The 21,989-nt window shown below is 47.2% G+C and overlaps 2 protein-coding genes across 13 annotated transcripts in view; both read left to right on the top strand.

Annotated features, from left to right (window-relative positions):
• KIF5C (kinesin family member 5C) overlaps window positions 1-10,685 on the top strand; it is a 146,803-nt gene extending 136,118 nt beyond the window's left edge. The window contains exon 26 of the mRNA XM_081143369.1: window positions 6,980-10,685. The gene's annotated coding sequence lies outside the window, so the exon portion shown is untranslated. The remainder of the gene's footprint in view (window positions 1-6,979) is intronic.
• Window positions 10,686-20,763: 10,078 nt separating this feature from the next.
• The window catches only part of LYPD6B (LY6/PLAUR domain containing 6B), a 153,093-nt gene continuing 151,867 nt past the window's right edge, over window positions 20,764-21,989 (top strand). For 9 of the 12 annotated variants that reach the window (XM_081142465.1, XM_081142476.1, XM_081142471.1 and 6 more), the window contains exon 1: window positions 20,764-20,851. The gene's annotated coding sequence lies outside the window, so the exon portion shown is untranslated. The remainder of the gene's footprint in view (window positions 20,852-21,989) is intronic. The other 3 variants (XM_081142477.1, XM_081142467.1, XM_081142478.1) reach the window with 1 other exon arrangement.

Here is a 21,989-nt window from a genome sequence, read left to right as displayed (position 1 = left end):
CCTAGTGCTTGTTTCTTTAGCAGGTAAGAAGCCAGGACAGCAGCCGAGAGGGAGGTGGGGAGACGGGTCTGCGAGCTGGAGAGGAGAGGAGGTGTCAGATAGGCCTCTCAGGCATTGTTTGAGGCCCCACATTTAATGTAGCACCACTGGAGCACTTGTCTAACTCTCTGGTTCTGGTGGCTTCCTTTCCCGGCCACTTTAGCAGGCCAGTGGGCGCTTGTTCAAATGTGCCCACCAGATGGCGCCAGTGGGGCATTGCTGAAACCTCAGATTTTTTCTGAAAGGCTTTGCGGCAGGATGGTCTTATTCTGTTTTTCTATATTTAGACCGTTATTTCTCAAATGTGAATAGTAAATAGAATACTTTTAAAGAAAAAAATTCTCACACAGCCCCAGAGTTTAAATTATTTTAGTATGATATTTAAGTATTTGCAAATTTAAAACTGTATACACTCCCTATACCTACAGATCTTACACAACTATCAAGTCAAAGACAAATTTAGAAGCTAGATTAAAATGAAACCACAAATCAGAAATGTAAACCACCAACGTTAATATAATTTAATGAAAGATGATACTTTGCTGAGCATAAAGAGCCAGGTGCAGGGCAGGCGCCCTTGTAGGGTGTGGCACGCCTGTGCCACTTCCCGGTGCCATGATACAGCTCAACTTTCACCCCCTTTCTCTGCTAAAACCACTGCAGAATCGTAGCGTGCCCTCATGTTCTGTCTTCTCATGCCTGGAACACATCATTTTCCTACAGGGTTCAGCTCTTTCCTCTTTTTTTTTTTTTAAATGTATCCTTATTGACTTCAGAGAGAGGAAAGGAGAGGGAGAGAGAGAAACATCAATGGTGAGAGAGTCATTGATCGGCTGCCTCCTGCACGCCCCCGACTGGGGATCGAGCCCACAACCCGGGCATGTGCCCTGACCTGGAATCGAACCCCGATCGCCTGGATCCTAGGTCGACGCTCAACCGCTGAGCCACGCCTGGCGGGGCAGCTCTTTCTTCTTTAATAAAGATGATTAAAGTCACCAGCTTGGTAATAGCATATAACGAGTGTGGGGCTTACTCAGGAATGCGGGTTACAGGGCGGTCAGCTGGATCATCTGCAGTATGCACATAGTAATGCTTCAGATTTTTGTGACAAGAAAAGCATAAAAGTGAAAATATTATGAAATGAACCAAAGACCCAGGACACCTCTCACTGTGCTGATGTAGATGAAAGGTCCGATAGTTTAAGGACGACTCCTTTATTAAAACCATATATATTAAATCTAGAAACCATATCCTATTTAATAAAGTTTTGATAAACTTTTATCAAAGTTTATTTGGTAACATCACAGTGGTAGAGTCAGAAGGGACTCATTAGGGTTCTTATAGGACATTTGAAGAAGCAATTTGCATTTGTACACTGTGTGCTTTTTCATGTTTGGAGGCATAAAGAAAACAGCCTTGAAAAAGGACGTCTGCAGTTTATAGCAAAGTCACCCAGGGGACGTAACTACAAAGAGCCCTCAGAGGCGCGTGAGTGCTCCATATGACCCTGCGTCTCTGACTTGTGTACCATTCCCGGGATCAGTGACAGTCGCTGCAGGATGGCTCTGTCTCCTTCAGGTTTCACTACTTCAGGACCTTTATTATGAATATATGTGTTATTGCTAATAAGAATAGCATCTTTAACTTCTTAAATGATGAGATGAAAGCAGACACATAGCAAAGATCTGTGGGCTTTCACCACCACTTCCTTTCCCTCCCCTAACAGTCAGCTGTGACCAGGGGCCTAAAATCTTGGACCCTGTGTTGCCTGTGTACCTGCTACAGGATCTCCAACCTGTCACACTTGGCCCAGGCATTGGAATGTACAAGTGACTTTCTACTACAAGAAGTCCTGTCACAGTAACCTACACCCAAACTGGAACTTCCAAGTGTACATGAAAGACGAGAAATCCAGTGTTTTCTAGCCTGGCACTTAAACCTCAGATTTCCTGTGCTCTGAATGCCCCTGGACATTTCCTTGCATTCACTACCCTCTACTAAAGCCCTAGACTTCAGGTGCACTGAGGCTACCAGCTCTACTTTCTTTGAACTGAGAAAATTCCAACCTCTCTGAACCCCTGCTCCACCCCGGAGTTCTCTCTCAGCCCCTGACTGCTGGAACTACAGGCCCTTCCTGTTTGGTCCTTGGTATATCCTTAGGTTCAGGCCAAGCTTCCCGAGCTGGCACTCACTTAACACTCTATGTACTTTTCTGACTTACTTTGTCTTTTCTTGTTACTCTTTCCTCTGTTCCACATACCTGGACCCAACCTATCTTGCACTGTTACTGGGGTTCACCTTGACCTTTCTCCTAGTTTTGACACCCCAATCACAAATAAAAAATGTTACGTATATTAGATGCACGAGGTGACCTACCCCCAGCAGAAATGGGTTCACTCCACGCATGCAGGGTGGTCTGGGACTTGCTTTCAGATTTAGTCCAACAGGTGGTGAAGCTGAGAAGCCTCATTGATAGCATGTCACATGGTGTCCTACATCTAAACCACTGGGCCATTCGACTTGTTACTGCTGCAGCCCCAGCAATGAAAAGACTGAGTCACAAGATTGTGCATGTGGGGGGCCACTGTTTGCTATAGGCAGGACAGTGGGGTGACTGTGGGGTCAGGGTCTAGAGTGGCACTGGCTTTGCCACATACTGGGCAAGTTATTTCATCTCTGTGTTCCCCAGTGTCCTCTGTGAAATGTGACCAGTGACACTACCTCCTGACAGGAGGCTGGGGGAATAACGTGTGACTATGTACTGCAGAGAGCTGACGAGTGCCTGGCACAGAGCAGGCTCGGTGTTCACCATGGCATCATCGTTGTCTAGTCCACCCATCCTACATTCTAGCCGTCAAGACCACACAACTTGTCAGGAGCAGATCCTGGACCAAGCCCTCTGATCTGCTATGTGGTGGTTTTCAAAGTCCCTGGCCTTGGGACCCTTTATGTTCTTAAAAAGTATCAATGACATCAAAGGGTATTTATTATTTATTTATTTATTTATTTATTTATTTATTTTTGGAAGCTTCTTTAATAACCGTTCAGGTTACCTTTTAACTACCTCCATTTTTCTTTCTTTGTTTAAAAATTTTTTTGTTGATTTCAGAGAGAGAAAGGGAGAGGGAGAGGGAGTGAGATAGAAACATCAATGTTGAGATAGAGTCATTGACCCACTGCCTCCTGCACGCCCCCTACTGGGGATCAAGCCTGAAACCCAGGCATGTGCCCTGACCAGGAATCAAACCATGACCTCCTGGTTCATGGGTCAAAGCTCAACCACTGAGCCACACTGGTCGGGCTCAAAGAGCTTTTATATTTCCAGGTTATATCTATTGATATATTTTATATTGGAAATTAAAACAAAAATTTTAAATGTCACTACTGTTAACATAAATGCCATTTTTAATGAAAAATAATTATTTTCCAAAACAAAAAACTCAGCACAATGGCATTGTTTTACATGTTTTACAAATCTCTACAATTTGGCTTAAGAAATGTCAGCTGGATTCTTGAGTCTGCTTCAATGTTCTGTTGTAGTGTGCTTTAGTTGAATTATAAGAGGGAAACCCAACCTTGTCACTCCAGACAAGATTCTTGGCCATTTGACAACTAAGAAAACTGTGGCCCAGAGAAGCTTTGCTCATAGTCCTGTCATCACAGGTTTGCTCCGGGAATTGAGTGAGATGATGTGAAGGAAGAGCGAAAGGTCTCAGAGAGTCCCTGGCACACGTTACCCGTCACAGAGAGGAGTCAGTGTTGTGGCGTTTGTGGGGACAGGCCCAGAGAGAATACACAGGCAGGCTTCAGGGCGAGAGGACAGGAGTAGCTGCAGGTGGGCACTGTGTAGTGCAGGACTTTGGATCTAGCACTGCAGATTCAATGTGAAGACTCATGGAAGACCTGGAGGAAAGGAGTCCTTGTTTTATCCCCAGTGCATGGGTTGCTCCACTTGAATGCTCCTCGACAGCGTGTTCCTCAGAGTTACAAACTCAGAGCCACTAAAGTTGTTCCTCCCCAGCAGGTCCCACCAATGCTCCTGTGAGATAAACCCACTTCCATTCAGTCGTGATACGGAAAGGACTGTTGGTAATTCTTATAATGTGGGGATTGAATTGTGGAAAGGCAAAAGAAAAGATAAGACTATGTACTGTTTGGATTAAGCATAAATCCACTGCAAGCAATTGCAAAAGCCAAAGTTGGGGGGTAGGGGGGTCTGTAAATACTTCTTGCAAAAACCCTTATATAATTAACTTCTTCCTTCAGCCTTCTCCACCCTTTCTAAAGGAGGTGATTTTATTTCCTTCTGAATCTGGTCACCCGTTGCCATTCTGAATTACCATCTCTAGTTTGTCAGAGACCCAGGGATAGTCCAGTCAGGTCACTTGGTCAGGTGCGCTGCTGTGAATGAATGAATGAATGAATGAATGAATGAATGAATGAATGCGAGTGAGTGACGATTCTGAATCATCTCAGAGGGCTTTAAATGTCCTCAGATTCACCAGCCTGTCCCAATGGCCTGCCTGTGTGATCAGAACAGTCAGAAATAGTTTCTCCTGAGACTAACCGTTTACCTTGATATCCATTTTCTCTCCAAATTTATCGGAGAAGATGAGTATCCAGGTAGTTGAGAGATGGATGGAAGTGTCCTAGCTGAATATGTTTTTCTTGGGCCTCTGGAAAGACTGCTTTGGCAGATGGGCACATAAAGATCTTTAACTCAGGACAGAGAACAGCCTCTTTCTAATAAAGGACCTTTCATTGGTGGAGTTCCTATGTTTTTCCTTTCAGCAACCTGTCACAGTCGCAGCTCTTCCCCTCTCACCCTCCTTGAGGTGACTAAACTGAGCAGGTTGGGCCTCCTTTGTGGCCTCCAGTTTCTTCTGAACTGTTAGCCAAACGTGCTGAATCTTGCACGTGGTGGGGAGTGGGGGATTTGAATGAAAGGCCTTCTCGTGGAAACCGTGTCCCTTCATGGTCTGCTGGAGTTATTGAGGCGCCCGCTGAGTCTGTGTGCCTAATGTTTGGCTCTGTCAACATGGCTTGGCTGCACTCATCATGTTAAGCCATAATCCTGTAGTTTAAGGTATGTGCTCAGTACCTCCCTGCCTCCAGGCTCGCAGGAAGACCATCTCACCTGACCCTGGGACCCATTAGTGATTCTGAGATGGTGCGCTTGGAAAAGGAGCCTGGAGGGAAAGTGAAATGGGGACTTCAGTGGTGTATTCAGAAAGCGTTCCCAGGCCTGTTGCTTTTCAGCTCAAAATGGGTTTAAAGGACAACTATGACCAGGCTCTCAGAGGTTTTCCATTTCTGGCCCTCACATAAGCAGCAAATCTCAGCAGAAGGGCTAACCATTAAAGATGCTTTTCCCAAAGAAAAACCACTCTGTGATTCTAAAAACAGTGGGAACATTACCGTACAAGGCTGTTCAAACCTTTTTTAAATGAGCAGCTTTGTAACTGAGCGATTATGCTGTTGGAACAAGAGGCGGTAGTTAACAAATAAGCTCCCTAGATATATTTTGTGTCAGCTAGGAGGTGATATTCTTAAAAAGAATCTGTTCCTTGCCTCTTTTTCTTTTTTCTATTATTTTTGTTCTGTATCTCTTTTTTTTTTTTTTTACCCACTTTGTGCTTATCTGCTTTTATAATCCCTTTCCGTGACCTGATTTTTTCTTTTTAATTTATATCCTTATTTATAGAAAACGTGAGGTTGCTTACATTATTACAACTTATAAATCAGGAGAGTGAAGATTAGAGAAGAGCATTCTCGCAGGAATCTGAGACACACACCACAGCTGAGCACTAAAAAGAGGCAAAAACAGAAAACAACATTTGATAGGCTGTGGAGTTATTTTTAAATCTTTTTTCCCTTCCACACAATTTCCATTTTCTTTTCCATTTGCTTATCCTAAGAGCAGTTGGGCTTTTCTTAGTGTCTGTCACATTTCCTGTGCTGGGCAAGTCCCACAGGCTTCTCAGGGGTGAGGCCTCGCGCCCCTCCTGTCCCCTCCCCATCCCATAACCGCCACGAGCTCTGTGCAAAACTCAGAGGCAAGATCACAGACAGCCCTGCGGCTTCCAGCTGGGGTGACGAAGTTGAACCTTTCAGGTTTTTCCTGAAAACTGAGTTCATTGGAGTTGGTCCAAAGGGCCGGCCTCTGAGTCTGGACCAGTCCAGACTGTGTCATCCTGGAGACCTGAAGAGCATATGGTGACAGTGGAGTGAAATCACAGGGGCGCCCTACTGAGTAACCATCGCCCTGTGCAGGTGAAATGCCCCTCTCAGGACTGGGGACTTCCTTCTTGAGAGACAGCCTGGGTTAGGGGCTGTGTCTGACCTGCCCTTGTATCCCAAGTGCAAGCAGGTGAGAAATGGTGTGAGTTCCCCCAGGAATGAGAAAGTGCATCATGTTTCTGATTATAGTTTCAATAGATAGTGACTTTTGGAGGAGACTGTTGTTAGAGCTGAACACTTAGAGCAAAAGCAGTAAGTAGGAGGCTGTACTGTCCAATCCACCGGCCATGTGTGACTACTGAGCACTTGAAATGTGGTCACATCTGAACTGAGATGTGCTGGAAGGGTCAGATATACACCAATTGCAAACACTGGGAAAAGCACTGGGAAATATCTCAGTGATAACATTATAATGTAAAACATCTCAACACAGAATGTTGATTACATATTGAAATGATAATATATTGAATGTACTGGGTTAAATGAAATACTATATTATTAAAATTAATTTACCTGTTTCTCTTTACTTTTTAATGTGACCACTTGAAAATTTAAAATTATGTGGCTCACATGGCATTTCTATTAGATATATCTGGTCTAAATGTCTAGAATTAAATTTTTTTTTTTTTTTTTTACTGAGGACTGAATTTCCTTTGTGTCTTCTAACACCTGTGTTCTCTCTTTGGTTCTCTTTCAACAGATATGACTCTCCGTGTAGCATGTCAAGGACGAAATTAATCACCAATTCCTTTGTTTTTTTCCTCCCTCCTACACACTTTTCTTTTACACTTGCTTACCCAGCCATCTGCAGTACGCCCGTTTCAGGTGTTTGAGCCGTGTAGAGTTTCTGTGTGTACAGATGTGTGCTTGGACTTCTCTCTTCCTGAGAAATCTGAAGGAGATGATTACAGAAGATCCACTTACTCCCGGGAACCACTGCTGCGGCCCCGGCCCCGGGGCCTGGGTGGTCCCTGGGCAGCCCCTGCACTGGCCCAGCAAACGCTCCAACGTGCCATTCCCGAGGGGATGACCAAGTGCCGCGGGGGCAGGTGATCACGCTGTGCCGCAACTCTCTGGTTTCCTGTAAAATAAACACTTTATATTTTTAGGGAACAAAACAAGTGCTGCTATGGGGTTCAAAATTTTCATTCTGAACACTTTTCCGAAACAAATTACTCCAAGGAAGCATTTTGAATGTCCTGGTCACATCTTTGGATCTGTAAAGTATACCTTTTAGTATGGCACCGTTAAAATGCAAAGCAGATTTCTTCAAGGCAGAAAAACAATCTGACAGTAGCAATGTAGAATCTGTTCATTCAGACACATCTATGTGAATGTGAAAAGTCATAAAATTCACCTCTGGGCTGTTTGCTATTGAACCTGCAGCGACTAGTCTCGGCGGCTGGTGCGAACATCACTCCCTCGGAAGTGTTCGCCGCGGAGTCGGATGAGTGGAAAAGGGTTGCCCCCTCCCCCTGACCCAACCGGAGCTGGCACCCGGATGGCCTTTCTCTAGGGAACCATCTTAAGCCCGGAGAGGGTATTGCTGCCGAAACCCAGGATAATTCCAGCAGCTGAAAGAGGAAGCCCTGGGGAGAAAGTAATTGACAAATTTCTGTGCCTCTGAATAAGTTGCCATGAATAAGTTGTTATTTTCACTCATCATTCTGACTGTTTGAGTTGTCTCCTTGGCATCGAATAGATAGGTTTCCACTTCTTAGGCAGAATTAGAAGAAATCAGTATGGATGGATTTTTTTTTATATTTAGCTGTTCCTGTATTCAAATACATGAATCTACACGAAATCAACTCTTCCTGTTGTGCATATTAAAGTGGTGTATTTCCAAGTGAGGTTTTCAGGGAAACTGGCAAGGATTCAGTTAAGTTGGTCTTCTGCGCTGCTATTGTTTTGACAAATTTGAGGGTAAGTCAGTGACAACCAAACCAAACTCGGTGAAAGTACCTATCGTCCTGTTACGGTGCCTGCCCAAGATGAGCCAGCTGGCACTGTCCCTGCTGCTGTCACCGCTGGAACGAGCTGTGTGAGGGGGAGATGTTGGGCTTTCTAGTGGTTCTGTGGGTGGAAGGTAGTTCAAGGTGTGTGTGTGTGTGAGAGAGAGAGACAGAGAGGAGAGAAAGCACTAAGGACGGAATTGACCTCCAAACTCTTGTATAAAATTCCCTAACAAAGCAAAGCTGCTTTATTTATTTGTTAAATGTTGCTGTGTGTGTGTGTGTGTGTGTGTGTGTGTGTGTGTGTGTGTGTGTGTGTGTTGGGGGAGGGAGAGGAGTAAGGAGAAAAAATGATTAATTCTACTGAAGTATTTATTTGGAAAAGATGACAGTTTTGCGTTTTTAAAGTTCTTCGGTTTGATTTTCTTGTGTTGCTGCCAGCATTCACCCAGTAAGTTGCCCAATCACTATTTGCAATCTGATAGAAGGGTCCTTGTAGGGCAGGTTTTGCAGCCCTTATCAAGTGATAACATATACCATAGATTATTACCTCGCCTCTGATTTTGGAAGCTAAAACTTGGTCTTTGAGAAGAATGCCAGTTTATAATTGTCATACTTACTACTGTCTGTTATACAACTGTATTATTTTGTGTTTGGAAATAGAACCAAGGTCAGTAATTTCTTTTTGGCTCTCTTGTTAATTGATTATTTTGGATTTGTTCCAAAGTAATTTTTTCCTGGGTACCCCTTTTCTACTTCTAAAGAATTGCTTGTCCCTTTCATGTTTCAAAGAAACAGTCACTTGTAGTTCCACATTTCTTGATCTCCACAAGGGACTCACAAAATTCACTTCACTTTTATTCACAGAGAAAGTTGGCTTTGATGTCTTTTAAAGATACTCTGCTAGTTGCTGATCAGCCAGTCAGTTCACCTAGCTTTGATCTTTATAGGACCTCTAAACCAGGTTTCCTACACTGTGACTAACAGGCAGATTATTGGAATGGATCATGCAGTATATTCAAGTGGATCCCTAAGTATTACTTTGTGTAATAAGCTAATATTTAGATCATATACTCTGTAGGCCACACCTATGCAATTTTAATTTTTTTAGATGATTGCTCCTTTGCCTTTGGACTCTAACTGTAAAAAACCACACTTCTGAAGGCCAGGCCTATGGTTATATGTTTGGTTGTATGCTGCTTTTTGCTAGCGTGTGTGTGTGTGTGTGTGTGTGTGTGTACACGTGCACATGCGCTTTTCTCCTCTAAATAATTTTATATTTCATGCTACTTCTTGAATGTTGACTCTCTGATTCTATGAGGGAATACCAGATGGTTTATACAGAAAATCTCTACCTGCAGGATAGTGGATTGTTAAATTAGAGGAATGCTGTTGGGGATATCAAGATGTGTGGTTGGAGTCTAAATGCCAAATGTGTTTTGGTCCTTTACCAGAGACTTCTGTACAAACACATCGTCTCTTCAGATACTGTACAGTTGGCTTTTGTTGAATGGCAGGTAGTAAGGAGAACATTAAGTGTAGATTAAGGCTTTTAAAGAAAATAGTATGTGATTAAGAAATTAGGGTTTATAGAAATATTGGGATAAATGGAGAAATAAAAATGTCTGCCTAGAATGTAGCATCTAGTATATTTTGAAGCCCTAAATCACACATGAAGCTGATACTCCTGTCCAAGGCCAGACCAAGCCATCACCAGGATTCACAGAGGAATCGTCGGTCCTCCTTTCCTGCAGGAATAACTGAAGGCAAATAAAAGCTCGTAACAGTCCCCTCTTGAAGTGCATTTTTTTTAGCAGGGCAGAAGACATTTGGACTCTGGCTCTATGGCATATTGGGGAAATTTTTCATTGGCGGGGGCGGGGGGAAGTTTTCACTTCTTTCACTTCATTGTCTCACCCTGCGTATCTTGAGCAAGCTGAAGGAACCATCATAGTCTACAACAGCCTCATGTAACACCACAACGCAGACTTTTAAAAAGTGTTGAACAAGTGCCAGGTCTGTTGCCGAGGAAGCACTGCTCCATGAAGTCTGCTTACACACTACAAATTGTGTATTGGTTTTAACTACTTTACATTGTGTGCGGAGATGAGGGGAGTAGGGCATCTGTAGAATTATTCATGTCTAGTTTGTAAAGTATGTAGTGTGTACTGCAGATGTGTGTTCTCTGGGCCCTGTGTATCTGTACAGTAGCTTTTATTTAAATCGTGGGCAAACTTGGTGGTTTGAAGGGGAGAATGGCAGTTTGTATCACGTAATGAAGCTGTAATATATAGTACATGTAACAAAAGATCTGGAAGTAACCCTCCCCTGGCCTTTGGAGAATTTTGGTTTCTTCTAGGTTCTAAAATGAAGATGTATGGATACTCTGGCAGTCTGCATGTTGTATAATTTGAAAAATACTAAAAGTGGAAAATAAACTTGACTTAAACTTTGGCTGGTCTGTTTTTTCTTATTTGAGTCCAATGCCAGTGTATGTGCCATTTTTCTGGCTCCATTTCAGTGAGCTGGAGCTCAAATTCAAAGTGTGACCAAAGTCAACCCTGACCTTTTTGTTTTGCTTAGCCTGAATATCTGTTTTTATTTTTATTTTTTTCATTGAAGAAACAACAAAACCTGACATTTGTCCATTCAGCACTCAAACAATAGCAACTGATGTAAATAAACATTAATTTTAAAAGCAGGGTTGAATTAAAGCTCAGTAGACACACCAGTGTTTAGTGAGCTTCTTGCCCGAGAAGGACACTTATTTTAATAATGTCTTAGAGCATTGGCATTCTGCAGCTAATGCAGTGGAGCCCTATGTATGTTGGAAGATTATTGACATATTTCGAGAAGGGTTGAGGTGTTTGTATTCTTGTTTAACCTACTGATTACTAGTATTGTGCAGCTCTGAGATCTCGAGAGGATGCTGGGAGCCTTTGGAGAATAGCAAATGGCAGGACACAGGATTATTTTTACCAGCTCTCAGCAAGGAGTCTTTCCTACCTTGAGTCACTGAATCCTGCCACGCATGGCATGGCCTATGTAAAACACCCTCATTCTCGTTCTTGGGTTGGTTAATGTTGCATGAGAGCCAGACAGTAAACTGTTTTAATCTATTAAAAACGGGAAGGATGGTTGCCAAATGAACATTTTATAAGTGGAATTGAAGGCACTGCAAAAGATGTGCTTTTATGATGTCTTATCCATGTCTCTTGAAATGGTTTTTCCCAAATGGTTATTTCCCAATGCACTTGGAAGAGGCAGTTTCCAGATATTAGATTGTTAAAGGTGACTTATGCAGTAAAACCACAAGTGGGGTAGATGCATTTTTAGGCTGAAGCCTGTTTATTTAAAATGGGAAAGCAGTCCTCTGAGAGAACTCAATTACAAAGCAAATTTCAATATCAATGGGGAATGACCCCACAGGTCCCAGAACTGCAGGCTCTTACTGTTCCCAGGGTCCCCGGTCCCCCATGCTCTGAGCGGAGTTTGGGCTGTGCCTCGGAAGCACAGGGCTGGACTCTGGGGGAATAGGAAACTGAAGCTCTAATCTGCAAAGGCAATTACCGGTGATGTGTATATTGGCAGTTTTAATTCTAGCACTTGTGACAGGTTTCATCTTGTGATTTGTCTTACGTACATAATAAAATAACAAGGAGGGAGGAATCTCTTGGGTGACACATCAGATGAAAATGTGGGCTCATTTGACAAAAGGCACCCTGAGCCATGGGATTTTTACTTTCCCTTTGGCAAAGAAAACACCAATTTCTGTGTGGTTCGTTGGGCTCCAGATAATAGGAGCCTTGCAGGTCACCGCAGAGCTTCTGTTTGGGAGCTCCTCCCTGCTCAGCACCCACCAAACGCTTCCCCTCCCCCACGCCCAGGCTGCACAAGATTCCTGCAGCCGCGTTTTACTCCTTCGGAACGCGGGAGCGAAATCGGAGCCATTGGCCAACTTGTTTTGTACGACATGTAACAGCACCAGAACCTCATCACGCTCAGAAAGCCGCAGTGAGCAGTCGGTTCATGCGAGACTCCTCTGGCTGGGTGCCAGACAGTGTTTTAAGTGCTTTACATGTATTAATCCACCTAATCCTCCTAATAACCCCACGAGGTCGGCACCATTATCTCCACGTTCCCGGGGAGGAAACAGGCACAGAGAAGTCAAGGCACTTTCCCAAGATCTCAGCTGGGGGAGGAGGCGAGACTGAAGCCCAGGGGCCTGCCCCAAGGTTTGTGCTCCGCAGCTGGTAACACCACCTCTCGGAACAGTGGTGCGTGTGGTGTGTAATAAGCCTCAAAAAGTCCTTTTGTAAAGACTTGATACAAAATGTTATAGCTCCACAGCTTTTTTGTGTTTCCTCCTTTGAGGGGACTCTGAGACATCACTGTTTGAATCACTTTAAGCCAGCAGATGTATCTAATGAAGAATCATCAAAAGATAACGAAAGAGGGTGCCTTGCCGCAGGGGGCCTGATGGTGCAGAATTGGGTGGGGGTGGGGGTGGGGGTGGGGGGGTAGGGGCTTCTAAAGGACGGCTGTGTGGAGCGGTGCAGTTGTCAGAAGCTTTTCCAAAGTAACAGACACTTAGAAGCGAGGCAGCCACTTCGCACTGTGTAGTGAGAATGTCACTGATCATGATCCGTGTCCACTTTTTTCCTCCTTGTGACATTACCTATCTCTGGTTGAACTTTTAAGTACATGACCTGTATGCCTCAGCCTCTTGGGCTAAAAATAAAGCAGGGTTCTCTTGCCCCATCTCAGCCGGCTCTATGGGGGTCTGAGGGGGCGCGGGCGGGTTCTCCTCGCCCCCGGGTCTGTGTGACGCTGAGAAGGCTGCTCGGAGCCCTGCTGATAATCGCTCCCCTGCCTCCCCCCCCCCCCCCCCGTGGTGGAGATTAATAGCATCTCATTTTAGTGCTGTGGGTTTAGGACAAGCAAACATGCCAGTCGTACCACATCTGTACATGCAAGTCCAGTTCCAGAAGGGTTGCGAACAATACCGGTGGGGTTCTAGGGACCCCCCCTGCTTTACCAGACTCTAGGGGTACCTCTCCTGTCCGAGGGTGCTGCTGATGCAGGATTAGGAATGACAGGTTGGTGGCAGAGGTTTCTAGGCTGGGGTATGCTAACTCCTCCAGCCAGTGCCAACAGACCCCACTCTCCAGCCCAGGCATCCTTGCTGCCCTGCAATGCCCCCTCTGGGACATGCAGGCAACAGCCGAATGCCCCTGCAATGGCACTGCCAAGTACCTACGTACGCTCCTCGACTTCTTTACTAGGGATTATGTCCCAATAAACACACCCTAAGTTGGAAATATCATGTTGAAAATAAACTGATACACTTATCCTACTGAACACTAAACTTCAGCATGCTACGAGCACTGCACTGTAGAGCACCGGGTGCTTACCCTCCCGATCCCGTGCTTGCCCGGGAGCCGCTGCTCGCTGCCACTGCCAGTATCATGAGGGAGCACGTGCCACACATCGCCAGCCTGGGAAACGACCAACACCTATTGCTTTCACACCATGCTAAAGTCGAAATATCATTAAGTTGAGCCATTGTAAGTCAGAAACAGTCTATAATTTTGTAGAGATAAGACACGTCCAAACAGATGTCAACTGCCAGATTGAGGAAAATGCTCCGTAAAATGGCAGTTTTACCATTTATTTTACACACCGGAAAGAAGATGTAAGGGGGTTACATGAACTCTTGGTGGTAGATTAGGGAGGTGGGAGAAAGCACAGTGGGGAGACCTCTGGGACTGGATACAAAGTAAATCAGACACATATTTCTTTTACATTGGTGGGTATGGGACAGTAACAACATTTACAGCACATGGAGATGGTGTGTGGGAGAAAACACAATGAGGGATCCTGTGGTCTCTGCTCTGGTGGGAGACTGTGCCCTCAGGAGTCTGGAAAAGGAGGGTTACTCTGGCATTCCAAAGATATGTCATCGTAGATGCAAAAAGACAATAGACATGCTCAGTTAGGTAAAGATGACCTTTGTCAAGGAAAATAACAGCTTAGAACATGACTGCCCACCATGACTTGCTTTTAGTTAGGAAGTTTTAATTTCAGACCATTCTGTGTGGTTACTTTAGGTCCCCGAGTTTGCAAGGCCGCCATCAGGCCTCCTCTGAGCTTGTCTGGTTTGGTATGTGGCCCCCTTTCCATCCACAATTCCAAAATCGAGTGAACGGTGAAATTGGAACCTGGGTTCGACTGTAATTCCCACCGAGCAGCTGTGGATGCAGGCTGGGTGGTTTAACTGTACAGCACCTCAGGGCCTCGTCTGAACTGTGAAGTTTTAGCTCACTGCCTTCGGCCCTTCACAGTTTGTCATGAGGGTCAGATGAGAAACTGTGTGCAAGCATTTTATAAAGTGCTACTCGAATGTAACGGATTATATCATCAAAAACTTCCCAGGAGAAGGTGTCTTGCCTTGGACCCCGGCTGTGCCTTCCCCGGTCAGCACCTTTACTTCTAGCAGGAGAGAAGAAAGAGCCTGAGGAGACAGGTTCATCTGCTGCTGCCCATGAGGTCTTCCTTTTCCCACTCCGCCACCCTCTTTCCTCCTGGGGAAAAGCTGTCTGAGGCTACTTCATGGGGAGAGAATACGCCTCCCCTCCCAATAACTCCACTGAGGAGGGTTTCAGGGCCAATGTCTGTACTGTCTGCCTGGTGGGAGAGCTCCTGTGGGGTGCTCTGCACTCACTGTCCTGCCCCGGGATCGTGATCAGGTCCATTCAGTTTCCCAGTAACCACAGCTGCTGGGAGCCTGCACTGCCCCCCCCCCCCACATCTTTGCAGCAGCTTAACAAGTTCCCCATAGAGAGATTAGAGGTGCTTATGGAATCACTTAGCCAAGCTGGTACACAAAAGCACACTCGGCTTGTGCCAGCATCTGGAAATAAGCTGTCTGCTCCCTCTGCTAGAAAGAGCCTGTATCTGAAAGTCCCCTCCTGTTGCCACCCACCTGAGGACGGTCCTCGCTGTACTGTGCAGGCTGCTCTGTCCTCTGTGCATGGGACAGCCATTTGTAAACTTGAGATCACCATGATCTTGGCCTCGGCTATGTACTCATCTCCTTTCAGACCTTAAACCAGGAGAAAACCAAAATCCAAAGAGGTGAAGTAACTTGTCCAAGGTCACATGGTTGTTTTGGCTCTAGCACTCGGATTCCTTCTATGACAGCCCTCGGCTTGCCCATCTCAGTTTTTGCCATTCCCAATTCCCCTATGAGTTGTTGTAAATAGTGCCTTTTAAAGTGTTTTTCACTTTACTATGTTGAGCCAATAAACTAGGGAGTTCTTGAAGAAATAAAGTGTATGTCACCAATATGTGGAGCAGCAGAGAAAGGTACAGGGATATTGGGAATCATCTGGATCTACCCAGCGACATTAAGTGACCATCTTCAGGTCACATGGAGGGACCAAGCCCAGAGCACCTTGCTCACTAGAGCCAAGGTTCTCTCTGCTGCATCACCCCTGGCCTGCAAACATCGAGGCTCCCATAGTAACTGTGATAGCAGCGGAAGCCCTGCTGACATGTGGTCAAGCACTGCTTGTTATGAGTTAGGTGGAAATGTAGCCACACTCATTGTTACGTGTCTACTATGTGCCAGAGACCTGGCGCTCAAGAGTGGACTTTCGCAGCTTATAGACTGGAGTTCCAGTAGTTCCCACCACTCCCCATGCTAGCCTGGTACCTCCAACAAGTTATCTGGACTCTGCAGCAGAAATCTCCATGTGAGGAACTCTAAGCTTTCTGCAAAAATATTAGCAGTCATTTATTCCTTCCACAAATATCTGAGCACCTACTTTGTATTCAGCATTGCTTTCAGAGCTGGAGAGGAGTGGTAAACAAGACAAAATGAAGTCTTTATTTTCTTGGAGGCAACTTATAAGGCAGGGAACACCATTTTCTAAAAGGACTCTGGGCATTCAAGTACAGTAAAGAGAAAACAGGACACTGTGGTAGCAAGTGTCTTGGGTCTACTTTCAACCTGGTATTTCAGTTCCTCCTTGACCTAGCAAATTAAAAGGATGATAATTATGTTTGTGTTGCCTTCAAAAGTAAGAAGCAAATTTGGAAGAATCAAGAACTTCTTTCCTGGGGTTAGAAATATAACAATATAGCCGTTTGGACATTTTTGTAGCCAGTCATTTTGTAAGCAGACCCACAGAATGTAGTCTACACTTTAGTGCTCCCTCTGAAACCCAGATGAAAGAGGGCGAACACATGCCCAGTGATGCTTTAGACAGCCCAGCAAACTCTCACTGATCCACAGTCCTGGGCGGGGAGGGGGAAGAATACTGAGGAAAAGATCTAGAAAAGCTGTCCAACTTCAGGGTCAAGCACAAGCCTGAGGGGCCACCTGCATCTTTTCAAAGCCCTCTTTTCAGGAAAATAAAATTTCTTCCTTGGAAATTTCGCTTGCTGGCCTGGTATGTGAGAAGTAAACCCAACACACTTGGGGCTGTTTCAACTTTTTGCTACATCAGGACTCTGATTGGTGAGCATCAAAACCCCAATGAAGCACATACTTCCTTGGCTGCCCTTGGTCAGCATGGAGAGAATTTCACCAGTCAAAAAGAGAAGATTCTGGATTTTGTCTGAGAATGCTTGAGTGGGCCCTCTGGGCACCCCTGAAACATTACTTTGATCACAACTCTTGCTGCGGCCACTGCCTGCCCTGTTCTTGCTCCAGACTCAGTTCTCAGTGAGATCTACCAGGAAAGGAGCAAAAGTTTCCCACCTTGGGCCTCACATAACTAAATGGCATCAGACTGAGGCAGGCTGTTCAGTATCTAATTAGCCGGTGGCTTTAGGAAGTAGAACAAAACCTCTACATTTTTTTTTAAAGGTGTCACTTGAAAGTGTTAGCTGAATAGCCTCAGCTGTTCAAATAGCAAAGGGAGATACATGTGGGGTGTATGGGGGGGGGTGGGTGCTGGGGTGAGGTATCAATAGTCTTGGAAAGACAGGTCTAGGCTTCTTTGGGATTTAAAGGGCTAACACAGAGGTGGCTGTGCATTTTATTTTTCTCTTTTAAAAGCTCTATTTTATCTTTAGAGTGCCCCTCATGCGAACTTGGGTTGTGGAAGGGAAAACATTTCTTTTCCTTTGTTCAGGTGGGATGAGAACTTTGCTTAGAGGGAAGGGAGGCTCCTTGCAGGTGTGGGATGGAAGCTGTTTGAAACTGAACCATCTTTGGGCCTGTTTCTTCACCTGAGAAAGGAGAAGGTGGGATGAGGTCAGTTTCCAGGCTGCCTGGAGGCAAGTGGCATGAGGAGTGCTTATTCTAAAACCTCCTGCTCTCTTGAACCCAAATCCTCAGGAGCAGAGGGATCTGTCCTGAGTGAGCTTCCCAGGTGACCCTCCTCCCCAGAGATGTCTGGGAACAGTGGTCTGCTGATCCCTAAGTCTTCCAGCTCAGAAACCCTTGGCTAAGTCTGGGAGGCAGTCAATTCTAATTATGTTCGAGTCCCAAACCTCTTGGCCAATCTGAGGACAGCTGTGGATGCTCTCTTTAGGGAAAGTGTATGCATGCACACCATACTGAATCCAGTTTCAGGGTCTCAGGCCCTTGACGAAGAATTTTTACTCTGAAGTCAGCTCTCAAAAGAGAATCTAAGAATTTAGAGCCATGACCGTCGCAAAGTAGCTGCTCACTGAAGGTTATTCTATTTGTGTCTCTCGGTTTTCTTATGATACACTGGTATTATTTTCATTTTATAGATGAGCATAGTGGGGCATAGAGAGATTAACATACCTTGTAAGTGGTGGCTGGATTTGAGCCCAAATAGTCTGATTCCATAACTAGTGAACTTATAATTTTGGGTGATCTAATCACATGATTATCAGATTTGCCTCCCTGCAGTCATAGCTCTTTCTGACTCTAATATTTATAGCCATTTCCTACATCTCTCCCATATTCGTTATAATTAGTTGAGTAGTTATGTGCCAGGAATGATCCTAGGAACTTTATATGCATTGCTTTATTAAAAGATACTCTCAGAAAATGAAATACAGTATTAACGTACACACTGAGTCCTAAGTAAATGTAGAAGAAGCTAAGAAGGGAAGTATTTCCTGAAATTTTTTTGGATTATTTCCTCTTTGGATAATTTCTCTTTCTTGATATTATCAGAGAACTAGAGATAGACAAGAAACTGAAGCTTTTCTAGTTCAAATACTTTCTTAGGGACCAACAGAGAATAGTAAGACAGTTATTTGCAAGGATTAGTTCATTCTAGATTCCTAGGAGTCCAGCAGTGGTTTTGTGCCTATTTTCAGCAGCACTTCAGTGTCTATCAGACATCAGCTGGCTGTCTCTGTGCTGCCAGTCAGAGCGACATTAACGATAGTCAGAGCACCGTTTAGTGAGCAGGTGCCTTGTGCCGGCTCTGTGCTCAGGCACCTCACATACATTATTCCACTGAACCTCGCAATGGTACCAGACCTTCACGTTTCGGATGCCCCTTTCAGCAAAGACCCTCAAGCAGAGATTCTGCCTGTTTTTATGCCTGCACATTTCCTAAGTGGCAGAAATGCATAACTGAAGAATAGCTCCAGGGATATTCAGGAAGCAGAGGTGGGAGTAAGGGAGAGCGAGCGAGAGCGCACCCATGTGTGTGCCAGGGCAGAACTTGTGCTTTCCTGATGATTCCCAGGCCAGTCTGGGTGGCATCACTTACCAGGCTGACCCAGCCCAGGTCACACACCGCAGGAGGATGCTAAATCACAGAGGAGCACAGGCTCCACTGACTGAAACCAACACACAGCAAGGGCTGGGCCCACTTCCCGTGGGTGAGACCCGGAGGAGCTCCCCAGCTCAGCCCCACCTGCTGCTGCCCCAAAGGGCAGGCCCTACCACAGCCCCACCCTGGGATACCAGCCTCCCCACCTGCCACAGAGGGAGGACAGCTGGAGTAGGGCACACCTAGGTGGGGCATCCACTGCAACTTTTTTCCAGGTTGGCCTTGCCCAGTGTGACGTGCCCAGCCAGGCAACACCAGATTTTAAAACACCCATCCACGCAGCACTCACTGGTGAAGGGGCATGGGGGCTCCAGGCCTGAGAATGCTGAGCCTACTGTTGGGGGAAGGAAAGGAGTGAGCCACTTGACCATGACCTCACCTTGGCAGTCTCTAATTACAGCCCGTGAGATTTAACACAGGCAGTCACAGAAGTGTACTGAAATAGTTATAAGAAAAATGTTCTCCATTGCAGTTTCAAAGTTGTACAGCATTCCCTGTACCGCTCTTGAAATGGGTTTCTTCAATGAGTCTTGAAACCAGCAGCATCACAACATTACCTTGTGTGTGTATGTGTGTGAAGCCCATTCATTTGTTCAGTGGGACACACGCACAAAAACATTCCACACTCTCTGTATCCTATTTTGACAAGTCTTTGTTTTTGAAACTTCAGGGACTCAGTGAGTGCAAGTGGCTCAGGTCACACTTGACCTCTGAGAGGCCTGGAAAGGCCACAGATGAGAGATCTCAGCAGAGGGCCAAATCCAAGCCCCATTTCTGCAGAAGTTCTGTCCCGGCCAAGACTTCCCAGCTACAGTCCCACCAGCATCTCCAACTACCAGCTGTGGGATTTTGGGTCTGTTGCCAGAGTGTTTGCACAGTGCAAGGCTGGCATATTTCGGAGTTCCCCTGCCTGTGACATCTTCAGAAGTTAAAGATTTGCTTGACAGTTTACAAAGTTGCCCTGGGAGTGCAGACCTCCCACAAGCTGCCTGGCTGGCAGCAGGGGGGAGGGGAGCAGTTCAGAGAGGACAGGTGGGCTGCCCGCCGTGCGCCACGCGGGCCCGATGTGAATGACCAGCACAAGGCTGGACTCCAAAGCCCGGGCCGCAGCGTGTTGGTTTCTCGGTGTTAGGTGAACCCCAGCCCTGTCCTGGGTCAGTTCAAGGTTCTGGTGATTCAGCAGCGGCGGGCGAGCGCGGTTCCTGCGGGACCTGGGGCTCACAGTCTGGGGGTGGGGAGGATATTACCATCGGAAATTGTTTAATAATAGCCTAATGCCGTTATTAGGGGGTCGTTTGAGGGGCGGGTGACGTGGGGACGGTGTAGGGTGGGACGGTGGGAAAAGGCCTTTTCCGTTCTCCCAGCTCGGAGCTAACTCACCGGCGCCCGCGCCCTGGCCGTTTCTCCCCGGGGTCTCGGGGTCGATATTCCACCAGGACAGGGGCTGGCCCCCCGCCCTTGCGGCTCGGCTGGGTGCGGCGCGCTCGCTCCGCGCTCCATCCCCGAGCAGCGGGCCGGGTGGGACAGGCCGGGCCTGAGTCCCCGCCGCCGCCCGGGCGCGGAACGTCCCAAGTGTCACCTACCAGGCGGTCGCCGGGCGTCCCTCCCCCCCCGCGGAGGATCCCGGAGGTTTTCCAGGGTAGCTGGAGCCGGGGGCTGTTCCCTGTCCGGGGGAAGGGGGGGCACCTGTCGGGCCTCGGTCCCCTCGGGGTGTCCCAGGTGGCTCCGGGCGGGGAGGAGCCGCGCCCCGCCCCGCCCCGCGCGGCCGCAGCCAACGCGGGCCCCGGGCGGGCGCGCTGGGAGCTGAGGCCCGGAGCCCGGCGAGCGCGGGCGGCGCGGGCGGCGCAGGTGAGCGGGGACGGTGTCGGCTGCGGGGCCGCGCGGCTGGGGCGGGCGGGGCGGGGCGGGGCGCCCTGGTCCGGCGCGCGGGGGCCGGGGCACCGCGGAGAGGCTGGGGTCCGCTCGCTGGCTTCGGGGGAGCGGCTGCGGGCATCCGGACGCGGCGGGAGCTGGGGCCGCGGCGGGCGGGGCTGCGCGGCTGTTCCCGAGGCCGGGGCGCCGCTGGGAGGGGAGGCGGGGCCCGAGCGCTGAGGGGCGCGGGGCTGCTGCGGGGCTGCTGCGGGGCTGCTGCGGGGCTGCTGCGGGGCTGCTGCGGGCGGCGGGCCCACCGAGGAGCCGGGAGCTCAGCGCCCCGCCTGCAGCGCTTCCCAGGGGCCTGCGCCCGCGCTGCGACGCCTCTGCGCGGCTCTTTACTTTTGCTGTTGGTGTTGAACGGCCGACCTGCACCCACGGGTTCCTAGGGCTTCGGAAAAGCCTTAGGCGGTAAAGCTGCAGGACTGCGCCCCGGGGCTTTGTGAGAGGCGGGGTGTGCGCCCCGCCTTCCCGGGCCTGGCGGTGGGGGCGATACCGTGGAAAACGACTAGAACGGTGTTTAAATTCCAGCTGCTAGCTGTGTTACCTTGAGCAAGTTACTTAACTTGGCAGATCCTCGGTTTCCTCAAAGGTAGAGTGGGAATTATGATTAGGACGGCCTTAAGTTATCTGATGTTCGCAAAGTACACAGCACAGTGCTTGATGAAAAAGTTCTCTCCTTTTTTTTAAAATTTTTTTTTTATGCCTTCCAGAAGTCCCCACACATTTCTGAACAGAAGGGAGATCCAGGAGGCTTAGGTTACCCTTTTTTTTTAGGAGGGACCCTGGTGGTGGTGGTTGCAGTGTGTTTGGGGGGAGAGGGCTTTTTTGGTTTTGTTATGCTTTTCCCACTCTGACTTGTTCATGGCTAGGCCTCTCCCAGGCTGCCTTACTTCCTGACACCATTCTAGGGGCCAAGACTGAGTCTCCGGTGCACAGGCCCTGCAGACAGAAGGGTGTTATCAGCCCGCTGTCATCATGGCATTTGTCAGAATTCTTTTCTTTGGGTTGGGTTTGCTTCACTTGGAAATTGCCTTAAGCAATATGGAAGTTGATTGGGTCACGTGAATGAAGA

The sequence above is a fragment of the Miniopterus schreibersii genome (genome assembly GCF_964146895.1).
Source record: "Miniopterus schreibersii genome assembly, chromosome: 7".
NCBI lineage: Eukaryota > Metazoa > Chordata > Mammalia > Chiroptera > Miniopteridae > Miniopterus > Miniopterus schreibersii.
Note: the sequence above shows the minus strand (reverse complement) of the source record. Positions and strands in the feature narration are given on the sequence as shown.